General features: G+C 47.8%; 1 protein-coding gene across 2 annotated transcripts in view; it reads right to left on the reverse strand.

Moving 5' to 3' along the window:
• Window positions 1-27,337, reverse strand: part of ahr1b (aryl hydrocarbon receptor 1b) — a 264,814-nt gene that overhangs the window by 178,878 nt on the left and 58,599 nt on the right. Inside the window, exon 2 of one of the 2 annotated variants that reach the window (XM_072480951.1) lies at window positions 2,058-2,426. The exons of the other annotated variant lie outside the window; for it this stretch is intronic. The gene's annotated coding sequence lies outside the window, so the exon portion shown is untranslated. The remainder of the gene's footprint in view (window positions 1-2,057; window positions 2,427-27,337) is intronic. 2 annotated transcript variants of the gene reach the window in all.

Below are 27,337 nucleotides of genomic sequence, written 5' to 3' on the forward strand. Positions count from 1 at the left end.
AACGCCATTCTGCTCCTCCCCCCCCCACCCCCCCCCCCTCCCCTATCACCACCACCATCATCACCATGGGATTTTCTGGGTCACAACCCGTCCACAGTACGAGGATGACCCAACCCTCCACCAGAGATCTCCATAAGAGAGACCCCCATCAGGGACACCCAATTACAAGACTTTAGCAGCTGCCAGCTGGCAACCACAAGGACACTGCCATCAGTTTGGGCACCGGCTTTCATCCTGTAAATAAAACCGGATTAGACAAAGATGTGAGTAAAATTAGACCAAAAAGAAAATAGGTAAATTTAGCAACAAAATAAAAGAATCATTCTTTTAAATCGGTGATGTTATTATTAAAATGCTGATACATTTATACATCAGGTTTTGTTTCAGATAAACAAACAAGATCACCCTCTAGCTCTACTGATGGGACAATTTTCTGGACATCAAAGCAAACAGTCAGAGCAAGGTCAGATTTCAATCAGGGAGAAACTCGTTGAGAAACTGTGGACAATGCGCAGGGGAGCAGAACTCCTGGGGCAACACTTCGATCCACCCTGCTGACAATCAGCTGCAAGGGCCATGCTGACCCTGTCACACAAATGGTGAGGTAACAAATTATTATTACATGTGAAGTTAGTTCAACGAACATTAAATGTTGTCAGCAAAATTAGCTCTGCTTTTGGAAGGGAGGCAATCTTAAGAAGAAGTGCAGGACACAGAAGATTTCAGTCGCCCCAGGCTCAGGTGGGCAACTCACTCCTCAGGGTAACAAAGCCATGGCCAACGTTGGGACCAGTGGGTTTTCGGTGATGGTGACAAAAGAGCTGGAACCTGGAAGGATCAACCCTGCTTATAGAATGGGGCCATTCAACAAGAGGACAGGTGCTTCCTTTAAACATACCTGGGGAAGGCAACAGGAAACCACCTCATCACCTTTCCCCAGTCATGTGCCTCGTTGAAATTGAAAACAGGAGGTTCCTATAAGTAACTGGAGAGGAAAGACCGTGAGGAGGTGTGGAGGAATGAGCAGAGGACCGACTCATAGGCAGATCGTTACTACCTAAAAGCCTGCGAATACAGCACTCTCCAATACTCAATCAGAATTAGTACTGTACTATTAAACTAGGATAGCGCTTGAAGGAGGTCTAATTTATTACAAATTATATGGAGGTTTCTCTCCATTTCGATAATAAGTTGTCTTTTATTCCTCTGACCAAAATGGATATAATCTCACACTTATCCATGTTAAATTTCTCCTGGCAACACGGTAGCAGAGTGGTTAGCACTATGGCTTCACAGCTCCAGGGTCCCAGGTTCGAGTCCCAGCTTGGGTCACTGTCTGTGTGGAGTCTGCACGTTCTCCCCGTGTCTGCGTGGGTTTCCTCCGGGTGCTCCGGTTTCCTCCCACAGTCCAAAGAAGTGCAGGTTAGGTCGATTGGCCATGCTAAAAAAAAACTGCCTTTAGTGTCCAAAAAGGTTAGGAGGGGTTATTGGGTTATGGGGATAGGGTGGAAGTGAGGGCTTAAGTGGGTCAGTGCCGATTCGATGGGCCGAATGGCCTTCTTCTGCACTGTATGTTCTATGTTCCCGTACCAGCTTCCCCGAACAGGTGCCGGAATGTGGCGACTAGGGGCTTTTCACAGTAACTTCATTGAAGCCTACTTGTGACAATAAGCGATTATTATTATGTATCTATGTATTAAAGCAACTATATATCCGTGAATGACATGACCAGGAATTTCTGTAAATGAACAAATTTCAACTCCAATTAAACTGCTTGTTAATAGTCAAAATCCCAAATCAGAAACAGAATCCTGACTGAGGATGTCCAAGCTCACAATATCAGCTTCCCAAGTTGCATGTAGCAACTTTTGCAAAATGCAGACATTTCAGCCAGTTAGTCTCAGATCCAAGGTGGGATTCTCCCATCCTGCGGCAGAGTGTCCACGCCATCGACGTGGACGGGCCGCTGCCAGGGTAATTCTGGCTCCTACAGGGGATCGGATACTGGACACGAAAGCATCACGAATATGGAAGTTCATGTGGACTTCTGCCGTCACCTCTTTATGGTCGCAGTTCCTGGCGAGCGCGGTGAGTCTCTCCAAGTATTCATCTAGCATTTCCCCGGAGCGCGGGCGGCAGGTCGAGAGCAAATGTCTGGCGTGTACCTCGTTTATCGGCTTTACGAAGCGCTTCTGTAGGATTTCGACCGCCGTTTCGTACGTCGTAGCTTTCTCGATTACGGAGGATAGTCGGTGACCCGGGCATGTAGTAAGCTCAGCTTGCGAGGTCCGTGAACTTCAGTCTCTGAGGAATTCAGATAGACCTCAAAGCACTGGAGCCAGTATTAAAAATTTCAGTGGCTTCCGGCGACCGATCGTCCAAATTGAGCTTCTCCGGCTTTAGCCCGCCGTCCATCATGATGTAATCTGGTTATTAAATTGAGATACCCTCAATTACAACTGAGGAGAGGAGTTTGATAATACAAAAGCTTTAATTACCAGAGGACCAGACAGCTGCCGAGAAGTGTGCTCACTGCACGCTGCCTACTGAACGTAACCTTATATACAGCTTCCTGGGGGCGGAGGCGGAGTCCCCCAAGGTTCCAAACCCGGTCTTAAAGCGGCCTACGCATTAAAGGTACACACGTATACAGATATCATTCATCACAAATAATAACCTTTATTAGTGTCACAAGTAGGCTTACATTAACACTGCAATCAAGTTACTGTGAAAATCCCCGAGTCGCCACATTTCGGCACCTGTTCGGGTACACTGAGGGAGCATTCAGAATGTCCAATTCACCTAACAGCACGTCTTGCAGGACTTGTGGGAGGACACCGGAGCACCCGGATGAAACCCACGCAGACACGGGAAGAACGTGCAGACTCCGCATAAATAGTGACCCAAGCCGGGAATCGAACCAACACTGCTAACCAAACAAGCTTTGTTTTACCAATGCCAACAACCCCAGACATGGAGAGAAGCACTTGGATTCCCAGAATCAGCTGTTGCTTCCTCCTTCTCCTGTTAAAATTCTTCCTTCCTCTGTTCCACCAATGCTAATACTCCCCAGTACTTCAATTAAAGGGCACTCCCCTCACAAGTCCACACAGCGAGTGCTATTTGATGAGCAAGGGGTACCAAGGTCATGTCCTATCCTGACCCCAACCCAATGCCCACACCTTGTATAGAATGACTGGCGCAGACACAAGAACTAAGAGCAGGAATAGGCCATTAAACACCTCAAGTTTGCTCCAACATTTGATAATATGATGGAATTCTCTCCACTTGCCTGGATGAGTGCAGCTCCAACATCACTCAAGAATTTTGACATCATCCAGGACAAAGCAGCCCACTTGATTGGCACCCCACCCACAATCATCCACTCCCTCCACTACCTATGCACAGTAGCAGCCGTGTGGACCATCTACAAGATGTACTGAGGGAACTCACCAAGGCTCCTTAGGCAGCACCTTCCAAACCTGTAATCTCTATCATCTAGAAGGAAAAGAGCAGCAGATACCTGGGAACACCACCACCTGTTACTGAGCTTGTAATACAGAGGCCTCAACTAACGATCCAAAGATATGGGTTCAAATCCCACCACGACAACTAGGGGATTTCAATTCAATTATTGAAATAAACCTGGAGCGGTAAAAAGCTGGGACTTTACTGACCCCTGGGTGGCTGATCAGAGGTGGGATGAGATTGGTAAAATGCCCCAAAACCACATCAGGAGGGCCCCCTGATGCTATTTTCCCAGCAGCTCTACCAAAGGTGGATGGCCAATTTAACTAATTAAAGAGTCAAATGACAGCCATTTTCCATCAGTATTTGCCCGTGGTAGAGGCTATATGCAGGGGTTACGCCACAGTTTCTCAGTGGTGGGAAGCCTTGATATTCTGAGATTTCATAGCCAAAGCAGTCACACTCACCCACCCAGCCTCCCTCCCCCATCACGCATGACCATAATACTGCAGAGCCAGGGGCAAGCAACTTTCATCCAGTTACCATCCTCATGAGTAACTGGAGGTGATGTGGGTGGGAAAGACTGGTTCTGCCTTCATCAACTTAAAATGCTAAAGGGCAGCACGGTGGCACAGTGGTTAGCACTGCTGCCTCACGCGCCGAAGTCCCAGGTTCGATCCCGGCTCTGGGTCACTGCCTGTGCGGAGTTTGCAAATTCTCCCCGTGTTTGCGTGGGTTTCGCCCCCACAAGCCAAATATGTGTAGGGTAGGTGGATTGGCCACGCTAAATTGCCCCTTAATTGGAAAAAAATTAATTGGGTACTCTAAATTTATTAAAAGAAAAAAACTTTAATCCTCCTTTCAGAAGGGAGGGTCAAAACGCAGAAGAGCAATAGTAATAGGGGACTCTATAGTCAGGGGCACAGATAGGTGCTTCTGTGGACGTGAAAGAGACTCCAGGGTGGTATGTTGCCTCCCTGGTGCCAGGGTCCAGGATGCCTCCAAACGGGTAGAGGGCATCCTGAAGGGGGAGGGCAAACAGGCAGAGGTCGGTGTATATATTGGTACTAACGACATAGGCTGGAAGGGGCATGAGGAGCAGGAGTTCAGGGAGCTAGGCAGAAAGTTAAAAGACAGGACCTCTAGGGTTATAATCTCGGGATTACTCCTTGTGCCACGTGCCAGTGAGGCTAGAAATAGGAAGATACAGCAGCTAAACACGTGGCTAAACAGCTGGTGTTGGAGGGAGGGTTTCCGTTATCTTGGCCACTGGGAGCTCTTCCGGGGCAGGTGTGACCTATACAAGGGCGGGTTGCATCTAAACTAGAGGGGCATAAATATCCTGGCCGCGAGGTTTGCTTGTGTCACACGGGAGGGTTTAAACTAGTATGGCAGGGGGGTGGGCACAGGAGCAATAGGTCAGAAGGTGAGAGCATTGAGGGAGAACTAGGGAATAGGGCCAGTACGGCTCGGAGGCAGAGCAGAAAGTTGCAGAAAGTTGCGGATCTGGTGGCCTGAAGTGCATATGTTTTAATGCAAAAAGTATTACGGGTAAGGCAGATGAACTTAATCGAGCTTGGATTAGTACTTGGAATTATGATGTTGTTGCCATTACAGAGACCTGGTTGAGGGAAGGGCAGGATTGGCAGCTAAACGTTCCAGGATTTAGATGTTTCAGGCGGGATAGAGGGGGATGTAAAAGGGGTGGCAGATTTGCGCTCCTGGTATGGGGGAATATCACAGTTGTACTACGGGAGGACACCTCAGAGGGCAGTGAGGCTATATGGGTAGAGATCAGGAATAAGAAGGGTGCAGTCACAATGTTGGGGGTTTACTACAGGCCTCCCAACAGCCAGCGGGAGATAGAGGAGCAGATAGGTAGACAGATTTTGGAAAAGAGTAAAAACAACAGGGTTGTGGTGATTGGAGACTTCAACTTCCCCAATATTGACTGGGACTCACTTAGTGCCAGGGGCTTAGACGGGGCAGAGTTTGTAAGGAGCATCCAGGAGGGCTTCTTAAAACAATATGTAGACAGTCCCACTAGGGAAGGGGCGGTACTGGACCTGGTATTGGGGCCCGGCCAGGTGGTAGAGGTTTCAGTAGGGGTGCATTTCGGGAACAGTGACCACAATTCAGTAAGTTTTAAAGTGCTGGTGGACAAGGATAAGAGTGGTCCTAGGATGAATGTGCTAAATTGGGGAAGGCTAATTATAACAATATTAGGCGGGAACTGAAGAACCTAGATTGGGGGCGGATGTTTGAGGGCAAATCAACATCTGACATGTGGGAGGCTTTCAAGTGTCAGTTAAAAGGAATTCAGGACCGGCATGTTCCTGTGAGGAAGAAGGATAAATACGGCAATTTTCGGGAACCTTGGATAACGAGAGATATTGTAGGCCTTGTCAAAAAGAAAAAGGAGGCATTTGTCAGGGCTAAAAGGCTGGGAACAGACAAAGCCTGTGTGGAATATAAGGAAAGTAGGAAGGAACTGAAGCAAGGAGTCAGGAGGGCTAGAAGGGGTCACGAAAAGTCATTGGCAAATAGGGTTAAGGAAAATCCCAAGGCTTTTTACACGTACATAAAAAGCAAGAGGGTAGCCAGGGAAAGGGTTGGCCCACTGAAGGATAGGCAAGGGAATCTATGTGTGGAGCCAGAAGAAATGGGCGAGGTACTAAATGAATACTTTGCATCAGTATTCACCAAAGAGAAGGAATTGGTAGATGTTGAGTCTGGAGAAGGGTGTGTAGATAGCCTGGGTCACATTGAGATCCAAAAAGACGAGGTGTTGGGCGTCTTAAAAAATATTAAGGTAGATAAGTCCCCAGGGCCTGATGGGATCTACCCCAGAATACTGAAGGAGGCTGGAGAGGAAATTGCTGAGGCCTTGACAGAAATCTTTGGATCCTCACTGTCTTCAGGTGATGTCCCGGAGGACTGGAGAATAACCAATGTTGTTCCTCTGTTTAAGAAGGGTAGCAAGGATAATCCAGGGAACTACAGGCCGGTGAGCCTTACTTCAGTGGTAGGGAAATTACTGGAGAGAATTCTTCGAGACAGGATCTACTCCCATTTGGAGGCAAATGGACGTATTAGTGAGAGGCAGCATGGTTTTGTGAAGGGGAGGTCGTGTCTCACTAACTTGATAGAGTTTTTCGAGGAGGTCACAAAGATGATTGATGCAGGTAGGGCAGTGGATGTTGTCTATATGGACTTCAGTAAGGCCTTTGACAAGGTCCCTCATGGTAGACTAGTACAAAAGGTGAAGTCACACGGGATCAGGGGTGAGCTGGCAAGGTGGATACAGAACTGGCTAGGTCATAGAAGGCAGAGAGTAGCAATGGAAGGATGCTTTTCTAATTGGAGGGCTGTGACCAGTGGTGTTCCGAAGGGATCAGTGCTGGGACCTTTGCTGTTTGTAGTATATATAAATGATTTGGAGGAAAGTGTAACTGGTCTGATTAGTAAGTTTGCAGACGACACAAAGGTTGGTGGAATTGCGGATAGCGATGAGGACTGTCAGAGGATACAGCAGGATTTAGATTGTTTGGAGACTTGGGCGGAGAGATGGCAGATGGAGTTTAATCTGGACAAATGTGAGGTAATGCATTTTGGAAGGTCTAATGCAGGTAGGGAAGAGACAGTGAATGGTGGAACCCTCAAGAGTATTGAAAGTCAGAGAGATCTAGGTGTACAGGTCCACAGGTCACTGAAAGGGGCAACACAGGTGGAGAAGGTAGTCAAGAAGGCATACGGCATGCTTGCCTTCATTGGCCGGGGCATTGAGTATAAGATTTGGCAAGTCATGTTGCAGCTGTATAGAACCTTAGTTAGGCCACACTTGGAGTATAGTGTTCAATTCTGGTCGCCACACTACCAGAAGGATGTGGAGGCTTTCGAGAGGGTGCAGAAGAGATTTACCAGAATGCTGCCGGTACGGTGGGCATTAGTTATGAGGAGCGATTGAATAAACTCAGTTTGTTCTCACTGGAACGACGGAGGTTGAGGGGCGACCTGATAGAGGTCTACAAAATTATGAGGGGCATAGACAGAGTGGATAGTCAGAGGCTTTTCCCCAGGGTAGAGGGATCAATTACTAGGGGGCATAGGTTTAAGGTGAGAGGGGCAAGGTTTAGAGTAGATGTACGAGGCAAGTTTTCTTACACAGAGGGTGGTGGGTGCCTGGAACTCGCTACCGGTGGACCTGGTGGAAGCAGGGACGATAGTGACATTTAAGGTGCATCTTGACAAATACATGAATAGGATGGGAATAGAGGGATACGGACCCAGGAAGTGTTGAAGATTGTAGTTTAGTCGGGCAGCATGGTCGGCACGGGCTTGGAGGGCTGAAGGGCCTGTTCCTGTGCTGTACATTTCTTTGTTCTTTGTTCTTTGTTTACAAATCGCTCCATAGCCTCACCCCTCCCCATCTCTGTAAGCTCCTCCAGACCTAGCCCTGCAAGATATCTGTGCTCCTCTAATTCTGGCCTTCTGATCTCTCCCGGATTTTAATCGCACCACCATTGGCAGCCGTGCCTCCTGCAGCCAGGGGCCCTAAACTCTGAAAATCCCTCCCTAAACCTCTCTGCCTCACTCCTCCTTCAGGATTTACCTCTTCAAAGAGGTGGGCATCTGCACTATCACCCCCTCGTGTTTTGGTATCAGGTCTGGTTTAATAATGCCCCAGTGAAGGAACCACATTTATTGGATTCAAGGTGCTACTTGAAAACAAGTTGTTGCAGTTCACTGAACACATGTAGACCCTCCAGCAGTGGTATAGTGATCTGGAGCAAGAGTGTTCCAACCATTTACAACGTCACCATCACTGGCCTGACTGAGGTTCAAGGTAGGGTAGGTTAGTGATGCAGTTTTGTTAACACTCCTCAATGACAAGCAGAGATCCCAAGATGCCTGCAGTATTTCTGTGCCACACACAGGCTCGCTGAAACCGCCTCCTGTCTTTCTCTGCAAATCCTTTGTCTGTAAGGCCCTGCTCATTCTCATATCGTTCAGCAGTAAGCAGGCTTAACCTCTGGTTCCAACAATCTCCTGGCAACTACTGGCATTCCTCTCTGACCAGGCCCTCTGCCTCTCAAAAGACGGCTTCCAGTGGCTAATTGGACAACTGACTTAGCTTAGCACTACATGAATATTATGCACACCATTAAACATCACCGAGGGCAGGTAATGTCAAGTACAAGAATGAGAAAGGCTTACAGAACAAACAAAGCACTATTCACAGTGAACATAATCCACCAACACAGCCCAACATCTAATGCTTCCATCAAGACAGGGTCGCTGCGCGAGGTGAGGCACATGAATTGCTGAAGCTACCTGGTGTCGAGCCATACATAACTCCAGTCGCTCAAAATCACTCGCGTTCAGATCAACCACCCCTCTCCACACCCCCACCATTTGTGGACTCATGCATTCAACGTCTCAGCACCAATGGCCCCTTAGTCACTGAAGGTGAACCGTTATGCTCCTCAGCTTTAGCTGTGAAAGCGTTGGGCCCCTCTATAGCCTTCTCACACCTACTCTGAAGGGGCAATTTACATGCACAAGTTAACCTGTAAGCAAGGGGTCACTGTTGACCACTCCCATTTCACCCTCACTGGAGGCACAAAGGTACGCTTTCCAACATAAAAGCATCTCTCCCCTCCCCTAGTGCAGTGATGCTAATACCAATTGTAGCTCCCCTAAAGTCAATGCCACACAACCAAAACAGCCCTTATCAAAGCCACAAATGATATGTTGGGGCATGTATGGGCTCCGCCCATGGCTCTGACAAAGGTAAACATTCTCTCCTTGTCCTTCTTTACCTGTCAGCAGCTTTTGATATGGTGAGCAAACCATTCTCCTCCAACGCCCAGCTGGGTGGGACTGCTCTCTCCTGGTTCAATTGTTATCTCTCTCATTAATAATAATAATAACCTTTATTGTCACAAGTAGGCTTACATTAACACTGCAATGAAGTTACTGTGAAAAGCCCCGAGTTGCCACCTTCCGGCACGTGTTCAGGTACATAGAGGGAGAATTCAGAATGTCCAAATTACCTAACAGCACTTCTTTCTGGACTTGATGCGACCATCAATTTACTCAAAGGCACGAGTAGAAGTAAACCGTGGTTTTAATCAGCTTAGAACAGTGCCTGCCTGTGACTGGTACAATACTGTGAACCGCCTACAGGTCAACTGCTCTTTATACTTCCTTTCAAGGGGAGGAGCCATGGGCGGACTCCGTACATGCCCCAACATATCCCCCTGTGGGTGAAGCCACACAATGGCCCATAGGTGGGTCCACAGGGTCAACAACATAACATAGCTGTAACACAATGGCAGAACATGATACTAATACACTGGTGAATTACTAGTGCTATAGTGATTACTGGTGAATTACTAGGACTTGTGGGAGGAAACCGGAGCATCCGGAGGAAACCCACACAGACACAGGGAGAACGTGTCGACTCTGCACAGACAGTGACCCAAGCCAGGGTTAATCACTTGCAATGTCTTCTCTTTGTGCTCTCACTTTGTTACGCCTGGTGTCCCCCAAGGATCTATCTTTGGCCCACTCTTGTCTTTCGTCCACATTCTTCCCCTCAACAACGCCGAAGACATGGCATTCGTATTCATGAGTACACTGACAATACCCAGCACCACCTCATCACCACCACCTCACTCAAACCCTCCAAGGTTACTAAATGATCAGACTGTGCACCCCACATCCAGGACTAGATGAGCAGAAATTTCCCCCAATTAAATATTAGGAAGATCAAAGTCACTGGTTTCAGTCCTGCTCCATCTCCACTCCCTAGTCACCAACTCCATTCCTCTCCCTGGCAACTACCTGAGGCTGAAGCAGACCATTCACCACTTTAACATCACTCCTGACCCCCAAGATGATCTCCGGCCACAAATCTGTACCGTCACGAAGATCACATATTTCCACCTCCACAACATGGTCCTCCTCCACCCGGGATTCAGTTCTTCCACTGCTGAAACCCTCAACAATCACTTCCCCCTCCAATCAACTATTCCAATGCGTTCTTGGCTGCTCTCCCACCTACTACTCTCCATACACCTGAGGTAATTCAAACCTCTGCCCACGTCCTAACTCACACCAAATCTGACTCACCCATCACCAAACTGCTCACTACATTGGCTCCCGATTAAGCAACGACCCGGTTTTCACCCTTGCTTCATGGCTCAAGGTGGCAGCCCAGGCGTGGAAAACAAATTTGATGGTAAAATATGATAAATATATACACCAAGAAAATCTAACATGGGTCCATTACCAAGGGCTGGTTTAGCACAGTGGGTTAAATAGCTGGCTTGCAAAGCAGAACAATGCTAGCAGCGTGGGTTCAATTGCTGTACCAGCCTCCCCGAACAGGCGTCGGAATGTGGTGACTAGGGGCTTTTCACAGTAACTTCATTGAAGTCTACTTGTGACAATAAGTGATTATTATTATTACCTGCAGTAAGAATATTTCAGCTTGAGTATAAATGCTTCTGTAGTTATTTTAAAATTCACACTTATGCCAAAGATAGTGGGAAGGTTGACTGAATGTTAATCCATAGGAGTGTTTACCAGGGTAGATTGTAAAGCCGCTTAAATATTCTCCTGCTTTTCTTAGCCCACCAGCAGTGCTAGAAAGGAATCTGACCTGTTCAATCCTGATGTTCTCACCTCGCTTCAGCTCCTGAACTCCCATCAGTTAAATCTGAACACCGAGACATTTTAAGGTCGGGCATGCCTATGGAGAGATGGTTGATCGTCAATTCCCAACCCACTTCTCATGAAACAGGAAGAGGGCAATTTGAAGCTGGTTTTAGCACCCTGCGCAGCCCCCAACTCGACTTGCAGGGATTATAATCACATCTTACTATCTAAATGCAATGCTGAATGGGCATGAACCCACTATACAGAATTATACCACTAATTAATCAAGGGGCAATTATGCTCCCTTGGGGCTCCAAGATAATTGCTGTGGGAAATGAAAACATCACAACCGCACAGGAAGAGGTGCCTTTCAGTTGTTGCACTGTTCTGGCAGAATTGATGGAAGAACCCAAGGGAACTCGAGGAATCTGAAATTAAAACTATTCCATTCTCAACACAAACATTCCTCAGCTTAATGCAAAGTACATCATTAAAAATAGCAACGCAAGTTAACAAGATCAGAAAATACGAAGGCAGAAAAGTTACACAGAACCTGTCCACCTTGGTTCGGGGTCATGGCTGGAGTACTGGGTAAAGTTCTAGGGCGGGATTATCCGACCCCCCGCTGGGTTGGAGAATCGCTGGGGGGGGGGGGGGTGAATCCCGCCCCCGCCAGCCGCCGAATTCCCCGGCACCGAAAATTCGGCGATGGGGGGGAATTGCGCGCGCCGGTCGGCGGGCCCCCCCCCCCCCCCAGCGATTCTCCGGCCCGTGATGGGCCGAAGTCCCGCTGTTGTCATGCCAGTCTCGCCGACGTGAATCAAACCACCTATCTTAATGGCGGGACTGGCAGCGCGGGCGGGCACCATGGTCCTGGGGGGGGCGCGGTGCGATCTGGCCCCGGGGGGTGCCCCCACGGTGGCCTGGCCTGCGATCGGGGCCCACCGATCCGCGGGTGGGCCTATGCCGTGGGGCCACTCATTTCCTTCCGCCTCGGCCATAGCCTCCGCGATGGCCGATGCGGAAGTAACACTCCCCCCCTGCGCATGGATAACGTCAGCAGCCGCTGATGCTCCCGCGCATGTGCGGACTTCCGCCGGCCACGCAGTCCCTTCGGCCCCGGCTGGCGTGGCGCCAAAGGTCTTTCCTGCTGGCTGGCCGGTGGCGCGCCAACCACTCCGGCGCAGGTCTAGCCCCTCAAGGTGAGGGCTTGGCCCCTAAAGGTGCAGAGAAATATGCACCTTTGGGGCGGCCCAACGCCGGAGAGGTTCCCGCCACTCCATCCCGCCAGGACCCCTCCAGTCCCGCCAGGTAGGGGAGAATCCCAGCCCTGGTCTCCAAATGACAAAATAGAGATAATAAGAACATAAAAACTAAGAGCAGTAGTGAGTGGGTCAATCAGCCCCTCGAGCCTGCCCCACCATTTAATACAATCCTGGCTGATCTTATCTCGATCTTCCTGCCCACACCCCATAACCCACTACCAATTAGAAATCTATATATCACTTACTTAAATTTGTTTATTGTTCCAGAGTCCACTGCACTCTGGGGTAGAGAATTCCACAGATTCACCACCCTTTGAACATTGGAATTCTTCCTCATTCCTGTTTTAAATCTGCCACCCCTCAGCCTAAAACTATGGCCTCTCGTTCTAGAATGTTCAACAAGGGGAAACATCCGCTCAACATCTACCCTGTCAATCCCCTTTAGAATCTTCTATACCTCAATTAGATCTCCTCTCATTCTTCTAAACTCCAGTGAGTCTCGGCCTAAACTGCTCAATCTCGCTTCATAAGACAAGTCCTTCATCCTATGGAATCAATCTAGTGAACCTTCTCTGAACCGCCTCTAATGAATATACATCCTTCCTCAAGTAAGGGGACCAAAACTGTGCTCAGTATTCCAGATGTAGTCTCACCAATGCCCTATACAACACTTCCCTACTTGTATCTATTCCATTAGCAATGAATGTCAAAATCTCATTTCCCTCCCTTATTACCTGCTGCACCTGCAAACTAACTTTCTGTGATTCATGCACCAAAGCATTTTGAGATTTCTCCCCATTTAGATAATGAGTTGACTTTTATTCCTCTGACCAAAATGGATCACCTCACACTTATCGACGTTAAATTTCTCCTGGCAGCACAGGAGCATAGTGGCTCGCACTATGGCTTCACAGCGCCAGGGTCCCAGGTTCGATTCCCGGCTTGGGCCACTCTCTGTGCGGAGTCTGCACGTTCTCCTAGTGTCTGCCTGGGTTTCCTCCGGGTGCTCAGGTTTCCTCCCACAAGTCCCAAAAGACATGCTGTTCAGTGAATTGGACATTCTGAATTCTCCCTCTGTGCATCCGAACAGGCGCCGGAATGTGGCAACTAGGGGCTTTTCACAGTAACTTCGTTGCAGTGCTAATGTAAGCCTATTTGTGACAATAAAGATTATTATTATAAGTTTCATCTGCCAAGATTCAGCCCACTCACCTAATCTAAATTTGTAAATTTCTTATTTCCTCATTGCAACTTGCTTTCCCACCTATTTTAGTATCATCTACAAATTTGGCTATAGTGCCTTCTGTATCTGCATCCAAGTCATAAATATAGATTGTAAATAGTTGGGGCCCAAGAAACGAATCCTGTGGCACCCCACTGGTTCCAACTTGCCAACCAGAAAACAAAAGATCTCCACTCTTTGATTTATGTTGGTTAGCCAATCTTCTATCCATGATAATATATTACCCCCAACCCCGTGGGCTATTGCCTTGCATATTAGGCTTTTGTGCGGCACCTTACCAAATGCCTTCTGGAAGTCCAGATACACATCTACAGGATGGCCATTATCCACTTGGCACGTCTTCGAAGAACTCCAGCAAATTAGCCAAACACAATTTACCCTTCACAGATCCATGCTGATTCTGATGGATTGCATTTTCTCTTTCCGAATGTTCTGTTATTACTTCCTTAAATAATGGGATTCCAACAGTTTCCAATGACAAACATTAAACTAACTGGTCTATAGTTTCTTACTTTCTGACTTTCTCCTTTTTTGAATAAGTAATGTGTTACATTAGCATTTTTCCAATCCACTGGAACCTTCCCAGAATTCAGGAAATTTTGGAATATTATCACCAATGGATCCACTATCTTTGCTGCCAGTTCCTTGAACACCCTGGTATGTAAGTCACCAGGCACTGTGACTTGTCTGCCTTTAATCCCAATAGTTTGCTCAGGACCTTTGCCTTATTTATGATGATTGTTCTAAGTTCCTCCTTTTCAACAGCCTCTGCTGTACACATAGAAGATGTCCTGGTGAATGGTCAGGCTCTGCCAGTAATCCTAAATAACCTACCTGTTATTGTTGAGGTTGTTCTAGTGTTCACCACCGTGAAAACCGAGGCAAAATAGCGATTTAGTGTCTGCCATTTCTGTGTTCCCAATTATTAACTCCCAGTCTCGTCCTCGAAGGGACCATTGTTGACTTTTGTTATTCTCTCCCTTTTTATGTGCTGAAAGAATCTTTTGCTCTCCGTTTTTATATTCTGCTCTAGATTCCTTTCATAATTTACCTTTGCTCTTTTTAGTACATTCTTAGTAACCCTCTGTTAGTCTTTAAAAGTTTCCCAATTCTCCAGCCTGCCATTGACCTTTACAATATGGTATGCCTTAGTTTTTGCCTTAATGTTATCTTTAATCTCCTTGCTCAGCCATAGATGCATTTTCCCCCTCTTACCATCTTTTTTCCCCTCTTGAATATATTTTAGTTGGAAGGAATTGAATATCTCCTTAAATGTCTGGATACTGTTCATCATCTGTCCTACCTTATAGTCTTCCTGCCCAGTACACTAGGGCCAAATCTGTCCTGATGCCTATGTAATTATCTTGGTTTCACACCAGAACACTAGTGTGGACTCACGTTTATGGGACACTGGAGAAAGTCCCAAAACAATACATATGGATGATACCAGAACTGAGTGCAACTATCAGGAAAGATCAAACAAGGTAGAGTTCTCTTCTTGAGTAAAATAGATGACTGAGGGCAGCACTGTGGCACAGTGATTAGCACTGCTGCCTCACAGTACCAGGGACCCGGGTTCAATTCCAGCCTTGGGTGACTGTGTGTGTGCAATTTGCACTTTCTCCCTGTGTCTGCGTGTCTTCGGGTGCTCCGGATTCCTCCCACAGTCCAAAGATGTGCAGGTTAGGTGGATTGACCATGATAAATTGCCCCTTGGTGTCCAAAGGTTAGGTGGGGTTATGGGGGTAGGGTGGGGGAGAGGTCTGAGGTTGAGTGCTCTTTCGGACAGTTGGTGCAGCATTGATAGGTCAAATGGCCTCCTTCTGCACTGTGGTAATTCTATGGTTGGTCAGTCAGGAGATGTCCTGCTGAATGGTCAGGCTCTGCCAGTAACCCTAAATTCAGAACAGAAGTCATTTAGGATTAGGAAAGAGCAATATTCCTGTCAAATAAAAGCAAAATACTGCGGATGCTGGAAATCTGAAAAAATACCCAGAAAATTCTGGATAAACTCAGCAGGTCTGGTAGCATTTGTAGAGAGAGAAACAGAGTTAACGATTCAAGTTCATATGATTCTTCTACAGGAATGTTAAGTCTGTGTTTCTCGCTCCACAGACACTGCTGGACCTGCTTGCTGATTCTCTGGTCTGATTTTCCGTTCCTGCTGCAGTGAATGGAGGTTTGGCTGAGCAACAAACTCTCCGTCCTCGCTGGCATCGGTAGTGAGGTGGACTCACAATGGAAAATCCCGCCCGCTGTTTTTATTTCATGAACTCACTCCAATTTCCTTAATCCGCTGCCAAAATGCTTTGCAGGAATGCTTCCAAATGTTAACAAGCATACTCCCGAGTACTCATTTAACTGCAAACCTGGCAGAGATCTTTAAGATTAGAAAAGGGACTGATATGGTTCACAGAGAGAAAACGTTTCCATTTTCGAGTGAGACAGGAACCAGGGCCATAAATACAACATCGTCGCCGATAAATCCAGGAGGGAATTCAGGAGACACTCCTTTACTCAGGGAGTGGTGTGACTATGGAACTCGCTACCATGGGGAGCAGTTGAGGCCAATCGTATAAAATGTAAAACTGGATAAGTGTAGGAGGCAGAATGGAATACAAGGACGTGCTGATAGGGTGAGAGGAAAATGCCAAAGAGTTCAAGAAAGCTCCTGAGAAGCAGAAACACTACCTCGATGTGTTATCGATGGCCTGTTTGTGTATTGTAAAACTCCATGTATTATAAAATAATTCCTCTTCCCCTAACACTTAACAACATCTATTACATCGTTTATTTTTGCCTGCAACAATTTGAGGCTGGATTGCAGATCTACCACTGACTTTTCTATTGACAGCGGTGATGCTGATTTAATTCTTTGGGACTGGGCAGGGGGTTGTCACTCTCGATTCTCATACACTGGGGCCGAGTCATTACTTCAGCTGCTCTCCTTGTCGCAGGACATTGATTCACATTCAATTGACATCTTCTGGCATCTAGCTAATGAAGACACACAAATTGTTTGAACCTTGCAGCTCTGGGACCCATGTTTATTAATCATAGGGGTCGTCTCTTTCAGACTTGCATTTGTTTGAGAAGGGATGGGAAGGGAAGAAGAGGAAAGTGAACTCTCAATGCCACTAGAGTCGGAATACCGTCAGTTTGCAGCATCCTTTCCCAACAGCTTCCTGGAACAACACTGCATGGAGATAAAGCTATTTTGGATCCAGCATTAAGCATTGAGGCAGGTTTAATTAGTAGTCTCATAGTTAACAAAACCCTCTGGAGGGGTGAGGGCGAAAAAGTGATCATAATAAAACGGAACTCAATATTAGACCGAGAGTGACAAACTCCAGTCCCCAACAAGAATCTTAAACTTAAACGAATCCAATTACGTAGGTATGGCGAGAATCTTTGGAATTCCCTACTCCAAAGGGATGCAGATGATCCATCGTTGTGTATGTTCCAAGCTGGAATAGATAGAATTTTGGTGCCTCGGGGAACCACGGGATATGGGGAGTGAGCAGGAAAGTGAAGTCGAGGCAGAAGGTTAGCTATGATTGTATTGAACTTTGGAGTTGGCTGAAGGAGTCACTATTTTATATGTTCTTATGCTATTAACGCAGGGTGCTGCAACAACCTTATCATTTTACTGATTTTATTTTACTTTATTCATGGGATGTGGGTGTCGCTGGCTAGGCCAGCATTTATTGCCCATCCTTAATTGCCCTTGAGAAGTTGGTGGTGAGCTTCCTTCTTGAACCGCTGCAGTCCATGTGGTGTAGGTATACCCGCAGTGTTGTTGGGGAGGGAGCTCTCAGATTCTGACCTAGCGACAGTGAAGGAATGGTGATATATTTCCAGTTCAGGATGATGAGTGACTTGGAGAACATCCAGGTGACGGTGTTCCCATGTGCCTGCTGTATGTTAATTCTGCTCCATTAGACAAGAGCCAAGCGACAATTCTCAGCAATTTTGAGTCAATACTGAAAATCATCAGGTAATTATAAAATCAAACAATCATCCAGTCTGTAAGGGGAGGGTAGAACGGGAAACTAAAAAAGTTAACTCTTTCTATGCCATGGACTGTTCCCTAATAAGTTGTAGTGATTGCAAATATTTGATCAGATTTACCTCCTGATCTTCCTCTCCTCTCCTTAAAAATACCCTCATAATCAATATTCCCACCCTGTATTACAGTAAAACAATTCTAGCTGATGTTTGAGTGAATACTGCTCATTTCTGAATGCCCCCAGTACAAAAAATACAAAACAAAAGCCGACAAATGGGAAATATCCTTCAGGAATGGGGTAAAATCGGACACAGTCCCCACAGCAGTCCTTCAGAATTTTCTCCAATGTATGCTTCCTCATGTTTGTATTACTGATCAAATCCTCCCCCCTCACCTGACTGACTCCTTTGATAAGTGCCATGAGGAGTGAGAGTCCATGTTGATCTTGACACTGCCTTAGAATCCCTACAGTACAGAAGAGGCCATTCAACCCATCAAGTCTGCACCAACCCTACCCAAGCCCACTCCCCGGCCTAAACCTGCAACCCACCTTACCTGCGCACCTTTGGATACTAAGGGCCAATTTAGCAGGGCCAATGCACCTAACCTGAACATTTTTGGACTGTAGGATGAAGCCGGAGCACCCGGAGGAAACCCAAGCAGACAAGGGAGAACGTGCAAACTCCACACTGTCACCCAAGGTCAGAATTGAGCCCAGGTCCCTAATGCTATGAGGCAGCAATGCTAATTACTGAGCGACCGTGCTGCTGCCTTCCGAGCCTAGTGATCAGGAGCAGTACCTAAAACAGTTCTGCCCCTGGCTTAACAGGAGCAGATAACTCAGATCAGACCCTGGAGCAAAACATGGGTTCTTGCTGAGCTGTATGGTTTCATCTCACATCGGGTAGTGCCTTTAGCCAATGAAGAGAAGTATACAGAAATGTTGGTATCGGTTTACAACTTGGTTACATCATCTGAATTCTCCCAATTGCAACACATCCTCAACTAAACACAGCACACTTTGCCGATTCAATTGGGGCATAGTTGCTCCAGCTCATCATCCCAGGGTCCCGCTGGAACATGGGCAGGCTGAGAATTGGATCAAATGTAGTTCTGATTCTTCCAAAATGGTGACATTCAAAGGAACTGGAGGCCTTTCAGCCCCTTGAGCCTGTTCCACCATTCATTCACACCACAAATAAACTCAACACAACTTAATTAACCGTCATTTAGCTCACAACAGACTAATAGGGTAGGATGCTAGATAGCAGATATACCCCAGCCAGCAGTCAACAACCTGAGGAAGGAAAGAGGAATGGGGAGGGAGGGAGAGGAAAAGACATGCTTTGTCTGCAGCAGAAGGTATCTTCCCTGTTGGGTGTAATGGGCACTGAAGTCAGCCCCTAACCCTAACCCCCAGCAGCATTTACATGGCTGCTCCACGCGGTACCATTTCCCCACATCATTGAAACATGAGTCACCATAAACCACAGCCCAGCCAGCACAAATTCAGCAAGCTGGTGACCTTAGGAGCCAGAGAGGACTGGGACAAGGCACGTTTGTGCTCAAACTCTGACCACAGATCAGTGGGAATGCAAAAGGCAAGACATGCGTACCTTGCCCCAGGCAGGAAGTGTTAGAAGTCTAGGCTAAAGCTGTCTGAACCTCGGAACGGAATATCAAATAAAATATATTTCTTGACAGATACAGCTGAGGGGAGACAATCCATCTCAACTCATACATCCAGGAAACTCTTCAATTCCCTCTATTGCAGTATTAGAAGGTTCTCAACTGATTCAAGAGCTTCTGCCTCCACTGATTAACACTGCTTCCTCATTGCACCAAGGACCCGAATTCAATCCTGGTCCCGGGTCACTGTCCGTGTGGAGTTTGCGCATTCTCCGCGTGCCTGCGTGGGTCTCACCCCACAAACCAAAAGAAGTGCAGGGTAGGTGGATTGGCCACACTAAATTGCCCCTTAATTGGAAAAAAAGAATTGGGTAGTAAAAAAAAAAAAAGAGCTTCTGCTTCCATAACCCAGTGAGAAGTGTTCTCCAAACCTCGTCTCCTAGGCTACATGACCCTGAACTAACTTCTGGGTTAGCTAAATGTAATCTGCTTGGTTTACCTTTCTGATACTGTTCATTCCTCCACATACCTCCCAATCACCTCTCCTCAGGATAAAGAGCACAGTAAGAAGTCTTACAACACCAGGTTAAAGTCCAACAGGTTTGTTTCAAACACTAGCTTTCGGAGCACTGCTCCTTTCTCAGGTGAAGGAGCAGCGCTCTGAAAACTAGCATTTGAACCAAACCTGTTGGACTTTAACCTGGTGTTGTACGACTTCTTACTGTGCTCACCCCAGTCCAACGCCGGTATCTCCACATCGAGGATAAAAAGAACAAGGTTTGAATTCAACACTGGCAATGGGGGTTGTGCTGGGCCCCCGAGAGCGGGGGCTGGGTGGCAGGTCCCCACTTTGGTGCTCTATAGGACCCAGAAATTCATTTATGGGTGGTAGCCAGCTGATTGGTTGCCAATCGGGCTCCGATCTTTGAAATAGCAGCTGCCCACTTCCCCTCCCCCAAGGAACTTCTGGCCAATCAGAGGGCTGGTAGTTCAGCAAAGCCATCGAAAGCAGTGGCCTCTAGAAGGAATTCACCTGAATGAAGGTGCAATGTGAGGAAAATGGCCTTCTCGCCATGGCAACTGGAGCCTAGTATCACCGGGGCCAGTCAGGCAGGTGATGGGGGGTGGGGGAGGGACGTTTGGTGAGTGCAGGCAGCAATGTTGCTGTGCGAGTGGTCATTGTCTTGGGGGAGGGTGGGCCAAAGAGTGCCCAAATAGTAGAGTCCCCCACCGAGCCAACACGGGGGTCACCAGGGTTCACTAGGTGGACTCACCATGTGACAGAGCACTGATCACCACTGGTAAAATGGCAAAGCCATGGAGAGGCACTCACGTGGGCACTCCAATGGCTCAGGTGAGCTCTGGATAGGCGGACAATCACCATCTTTCCTGCCACTGGCAAAATTGCAATAGGAATGGCAGTACTGTACTTGCCTCAGCCGGACTCCCTCCACCCATGACCACCCTCCCGAAGACCCTCCCCCACCACTATGCTTACAAGCCCAAACCCCAGAGAGCTGATAAAATCCAGCACCCGATCTCTCTGAACTTTTATTCTAGTTTACATCAGAGATTCTACAGTCAGCCTTTTAGCTCTTTTCTACATCAGCTCCAAAGGCCAAAGGTTTTCTTTTAATCTTGCTGATAGTAATTGTGAGGAATGTTGGAATTTGTTGTACAGATTGTGTTGTATATATCAGTTGCAGTAATGTTACTAAGCACCTGGGTCAAGGTATATATTCTGTGGCAGTAATATCTTTTTTTTTAATCTTGGTTTGACCTACAGGTAGGCATCATGTCTGCAAAAGGGTGCAATTAAGATGTGCAAAAAGGTGCAATTAAGATGTTGTAAGAGTGAGATCATCATTTATTCCAACCATGTACTTGTTTACAAAGGCCTAACAGAACTTTGTTATGATTGCCAGAGATTCCCTGGAGACTAGGTAATTTGAGATACTGCGTTTAGACATAGCTAAGCAGGTCATGGGTTGAGTGGGATAAAAATTATGTAATTAATGGGAGGACCCAGGTCTGTCTGTAATTTTGAGATTTGGTGTAGATTTGACATTTTGCTAGGAGCTTTAAGTTGACCAGCAATTTTTGCCAAATACTGTCAGGTTATGCAGTAGTCTGACAAATACAGAATGACCTGCAGGCTGTCCTCGAAAGGGTATCTCTCTCTCCAAGCAGTCTTTCCAATAAATCTCTATACAAGTGTACTACAAGTAACCCTGTATTTGCTGACTTTATTTATAAGTGGCTTTTGACCTGTAATGGGCTTTGCTTAATTGGAGATAGAGAAGGCATAAGTCAGAAAAGTTTTAACATGTTTGACTCTGTGTTAATAATAAAGTTTGCTTTAATGTAAAGGATATATTTTGGTCAGTGGAATCACTCCTGGAGCGAAGTATTCTTTCCTCACAGTTTAAATCATTTTAACAAGTGTTTGGGGTTCTTGTCTGGCATCCTAACAAATGTTGGGGTCTGGCCCTGGATAACATAATGGTACAGGATAGTAAAGGGGGAGTCTGACCAAATCACTTCAAATATCCTCCGACTGGCATACAATTGATTCTGTTGTACAGGTCAAGAGTCTGTAAAGTTTGTTGACAGCCGTTGCAATGATTTGATGCCCCACTTCAAACACCTGAGATTCCTGTGTCAGAGGATTGTGGGTTCAATAGTCATTCCAGGGTGTGAGTGTGTAATGTAAGTTAGAAGTCCCATGCCATATTGAGGCAATTCCCTTTCAGACAGGATAACATACTGAGATGGATGTTAAAATATCGCACAACACTATCACAGCACGTGTCCTATCCTGCTTAATATTCACCCATCTCCAAACTCACAAAAGCAGACCAGAAAAAACCCCAAAATAGATGACCAGCACCAGTTGTGGGATCTTACTGCATGAAAATTAGTTGTGGCTGCATTACTGCAATCATTGTACTTCTAAGTAACTACATGCGAATCAGAGACTCATTGTAGCACAGAAGGAGGCCATTTGGCCCATAAAAATCCAAGTTAGCTGTGCACATTGAGATTTTTCTGAAGAATGTGCTCAGATGCTTTATAAAGTGGAAGACATTCCTTTGTTTGCTGGTCACAGTAAGAAGTCTTAGAACACCAGGTTAAAGTCCAACAGGTTTGTTTGGAATCACTAGCTTTCGGAGTGTAGCTCCTTCATCAGGTGTGTGCTGGCACAGTGAAACTCAGGAAACGTTTTATTGCCCTATATTATGAAAGAGTTAATGTTCCCCAGTTAAGTTAGGATTGGTGTTTTCATTGTTTAATACATATATATAATGGGGATACACGTGGCAGTGTGGTGTCACTGTGAAGTGATTGTGAGACACAATAAATTTGAAGTTGAAGTCAAAACTTACTTTCTAGTTTTATCTCCCTCGGAGCCGAACACCCTACACTGAGTTTTGAGAATATGGGGCAGAATTTCAAATATCTTGTTTTTTAAATTTAGTGTACCCAGTTAGTTTTTTCCAATTAAGGGGCAATTTAGCATGGCCAATCCACCTAGCCTGCACATCTTTGGGTTGTGGGGGCGAAACCCACGCAAACACGGGGAGAATGTGCAAACTCCACACGGACAGTGACCCAGAGCCGGGATCGAACCCGGGTCCTCGGCGCTGTGAGGCAGCTGTGCTAACCACTGCGCCACCGTGCTGCCCTGAATTCCAAATATCTAACGGCCACGTTGATTCCAGGTTGCTCACCCTACTCCTGAAGGAGCCAAATCCTTTTGGAGTGGTATCTTGAGCAGCCTTCTTGTGCCTCAACTACCAGAATATTCTTTGTCTTTTAATCTGACAGGTCACCAGGGTGTTGGGTCATTGTGTACGGTCAATCATGCCCAAGGCAGTCCTCATCGCCATCCGCAGACAAAACACTTTCCAGCAGGTAAGGCTGATTGTGTCAAGTGAGGGAAAGCCTTGACGTGTTTTTAGAGTCATAGAGTTTACAGCACAGAAAGGGGCCCTTCGGCCCATCATATCTGTGCCGGCCATCGCGCACCTATCTATTCTCATGGGTGAAAATGTATTTCCTCACATCTCCTCTAGACCTCCTGCCCATTACCTTAAATCTATACCCCCTGGTTATTGACCCCTCTACATAGGGGAATAGCGTCTACTTACGTCCTTCATCATTTGTACACCTCAATCAGCTTACTCTGCTTTAAGGAGAACAGCCCCAGCCTAACCAGCCTCTCTTTATAGCTGAAGTTCTCCTGCCCAGGCAGAATCCTGGTGAATCCCCTTTGCATCCTCTCTAGTGCAATCACATTCTTCATGTCGAGTGGCAACCAGAACTGCACACAGTACACTAGTTGTGACCTAATGAGCGTTTTATACACACCTTCTCCTGAGGTAATATCCAGAACCACATGGACTGAAGTCAGTGAACTCAACCAGATCAAGATCAAGTCTGTAATGTTCCTGACTCACGTCCCTCTGTATCGCGCTGGGCAGTGCAGTTATTCCACTCAGCCAGAGGAGCAGAGGACTGTTCCACATCCAAAAGCAAACCTCCCTGCCCTCTCCCCAGCAAAGGCAGAAAAGCAGGAGGAGGGAGGTGTCATAATATACATCAGTACATTATGGTGCAATCACATACACACACTGATGGACATGCAGTAGGACCAATCAGCATACACAACACCGCAGCCAATCACCAGTAAGAGCACAAGCACTATAAAGACAGGGCACAGGAGAGTTCCCGCTCATTCTAGCAGCAGCCAGCTCAGAGCACAGAGCTCACAGCCTGCATCACAGACATTCACCATGTGCTGAGTGCCTCACCATAGCTAGTGATAGGAAAGGGTCCACAGTTCATAGATTATCATAGAATTTACAGTGCCGAAGGAGGCCATTCGGCCCGTCGAGTCTGGCACGCTGACGTCCCACACACTCCACTCCTTGCAGACCTGTACATTTAACCCGACCTGTGAGATGCCAATCTCGTCAGCACACACTGCTGCTGCAGTGTCTCCTACTGTCCGTCCCGCTTCTCCTTCCCCCAAACTCGCTTGGATTCAAAAACCATCTCTTTTAAAGTTTACTCACAGTAAAACAAGTGGTGGGGGTGGGCAGAGAGAGAGAGAGAGGGGGGGGGGTTGGTAGGGATGCGGGAAGGGGAGGGGTCTGGAAGAGAGAGCTGGGAAACTGACAAAAAATAAACTGGCAAAACTATGAAGTTTCATAACCTTATCTTGGCAGGAGAGCTTTTTGCGCCTCCCCGCACGCAATGGGGCAGCCAGTTATTGAGCTTAGCAGTAATTCTGCAGCTAATTTCCTACAAAGCAATGGTGCGCAGCCAAAATAAACCAGCCCATTGTTTGAAATAAAGATTCTGAGCACAGCTAATATGAATGTTTTCTGGCTATGTGGCCGCATACCAGTGAGGCCTCTGGCACACACCCAAGAAACTGCTCCTTCTAACACAGCCAGGCACTTAAGGTGGCTCCACGCTGTTGGAGAAAATGGATATAAAGACAGCCAATCGAAAATGGGACAGGATAGGATGGCACAATGGCGCAGTGGTTCACACTGCTGCCTCACAGCGCCGAGAACCCGGGTTCGACCCCGGCCCCAGGTCACTGTCAGTGTGGAGTTTGCACATTCTCCCCGTGTCTGCGTGGGTCTCATCCCCACAACCCAAAAAGATGTGCAGGGTAGGTGGATTAGCCACGCTAAATTGCCCCTTAATTGGAAAAATTAATTGGGTACACTAAAAAAATTTTTTTGTTTCAACTCACAGGAAAATGGCAGTAACTTGCTCAATTGAGGAGTGTTACCGCGTGATTGAGGAGTGTTACCGCGTGATTGAGGAGTGTTACCGCGTGATTGAGGAGTGTTACCGCGTGATTGAGGAGTGTTACCGCGTGATTGAGGAGTGTTACCGCGTGATCATTGGACTTTGTTCTTTTTAATTGTTTGATTCTCGTGCCACAGTTTGACCAATTGCCCATGTGGAAGTTGCTCTGCCTTCCCCTCACTACACTTTCCAAATCAGTGAGTCCGAGCCAAGTCACTTTACACAATGCTTGGATGTTCTTTTACCTCCGAGTCTTTAATCACACTTGCAGCAACTCTTGTCAATGCGGAAATGTTCTCCCTCATGAAGAGTTTGGTATTTATTGAGTTGGTTGAATAGACTGACTGACTGAAACACTGAAACCCAGCTCACCTCAGGATGAGGAGGTCAGGGCAGTGTGGGTGGGCTGAGGGCAGGTTTCAGCCACTGAATATGGCCCTTGCAGGGAAGGTCATGTACAAGAAGCACGGGCTGAGGTCAGGGTCAGCCTTGCCTGCGGTGTTTGCCCCTGCCCGCAAACAATGCTGTGGCCAGCAATCCTGGACTGGTGGGCAATGCAACATGTCCCAGATGGAGTCAAGGAGTGGGTCAGTCTATTCACAAAGTAAACAGTCCCAGCAACACACTCCTGGTCATTTCCCTCACTGGGTTAAGTGCGATTTGATGGTGTATCTTCTTGCTAGACTCTGCGTGATTTTGTGCTTGATAGCTGGGCAGACAGGAAACCGGGGTAAACGCAAGAGACGCTATCTCTGTGTAGAGCTGAAAGAGGCATATAGAGTCAAATCCTGGGAGACTCAGAATTACAGAATTCCTGGAAATTGCACAATCAGCAAAAACCCACAAGGAATAGGATTAACCCTCGCAGTGCCAGCAAGATACGTTCACAGGTGGAGATTCCTCACATGCAGGGTTCAGCTGATCTCCCACTGCCACTTCCAGCATCAAGAACCACGGGAAATGTTTGAGGCAAATCCTTGCTAATCGACCTTCAACAGTTCTCTGGGTTAGCCCTTCAGCAGGCACCAAAAACCCACCCACAGCACCCCACCAGCATTCAGGTAACTAGTTTGGGCCAATACAAATCCAGATTTGATTTAGCTCACCCCCACCTCTCCTTGTTGTTTCCCTTTCACGGGTTGTATGGAGTGGGATCACACGGTGCTCAGAAATCCAACTCTGAGGATAGGATAGTCAAGGGTCAAATTACAGGTCACAAGTAAACAATCAGCCAAAGCAGCCCCGATTGTCCAGTCAGTGTCCACGGGCGAAGGGCTGATACCCGACACCCCGCTCTGTCATTCTTAATGCCTTGACCATATTTCTGACTCCATTTCACCCCAGCGATGGCTAGTCATCAACCCCACCGGTGCCAGGTATATGGGGAAGAGGGGGAGAGAGAGAGAGGGGAGAAAGGGGGCATAGAGGGTAGGGGTAGAGGGAGGGGGCAGCGGGAGGGGGCAGCGGGAGGGGGCAGCGGGAGGGGGCAGAGGGAGGGGGCAGAGGGAGGGGGCAGAGGGAGGGGAGTAGCAGGAGGGGATCGATGGGGGTCGAGGCACGGGGTCGAGGCACGGGGTCGAGGCACGGGGTCGAGGCACGGGGTCGAGGCACGGGGTCGAGGCACGGGGTCGAGGCACGGGGTCGAGGCACGGGGTCGAGGCACGGGGTCGAGGCACGGGGTCGAGGCACGGGGTCGAGGCTGGCGGTCGAGGCTGGCGGTCGAGGCTGGCGGTCGAGGCACGGGGTCGAGGCACGGGGTCGAGGCACGGGGTCGAGGCACGGGGTCGAGGCACGGGGTCGAGGCACGGGGTCGAGGCACGGGGTCGAGGCACGGGGTCGAGGCACGGGGTCGAGGCACGGGGTCGAGGCACGGGGGTCGAGGCACGGGGTCGAGGCACGGGGTCGAGGCACGGGGTCGAGGCACGGGGTCGAGGCACGGGGTCGAGGCACGGGGTCGAGGCACGGGGTCGAGGCACGGGGTCGAGGCACGGGGTCGAGGCTGGCGGTCGAGGCTGGCGGTCGAGGCACGGGGTCGAGGCACGGGGTCGAGGCACGGGGTCGAGGCACGGGGTCGAGGATAGGGAGGGAGAGAGGGGGTGAAGGAGTAAAGGGACGGAATAGAGGAGGGGAGCTGAGGGGTAGAGGGAAGGGGTAGCGGGAGGGGCTAGAGGGAGTGAGAAGGGACAGGGTCATGGACAGGGAGAGGGGTGAGAGAGGGAGTGGAAGAGA

This window comes from Scyliorhinus torazame, chromosome 2 (genome assembly GCF_047496885.1).
Source record: "Scyliorhinus torazame isolate Kashiwa2021f chromosome 2, sScyTor2.1, whole genome shotgun sequence".
Lineage (NCBI taxonomy): Eukaryota > Metazoa > Chordata > Chondrichthyes > Carcharhiniformes > Scyliorhinidae > Scyliorhinus > Scyliorhinus torazame.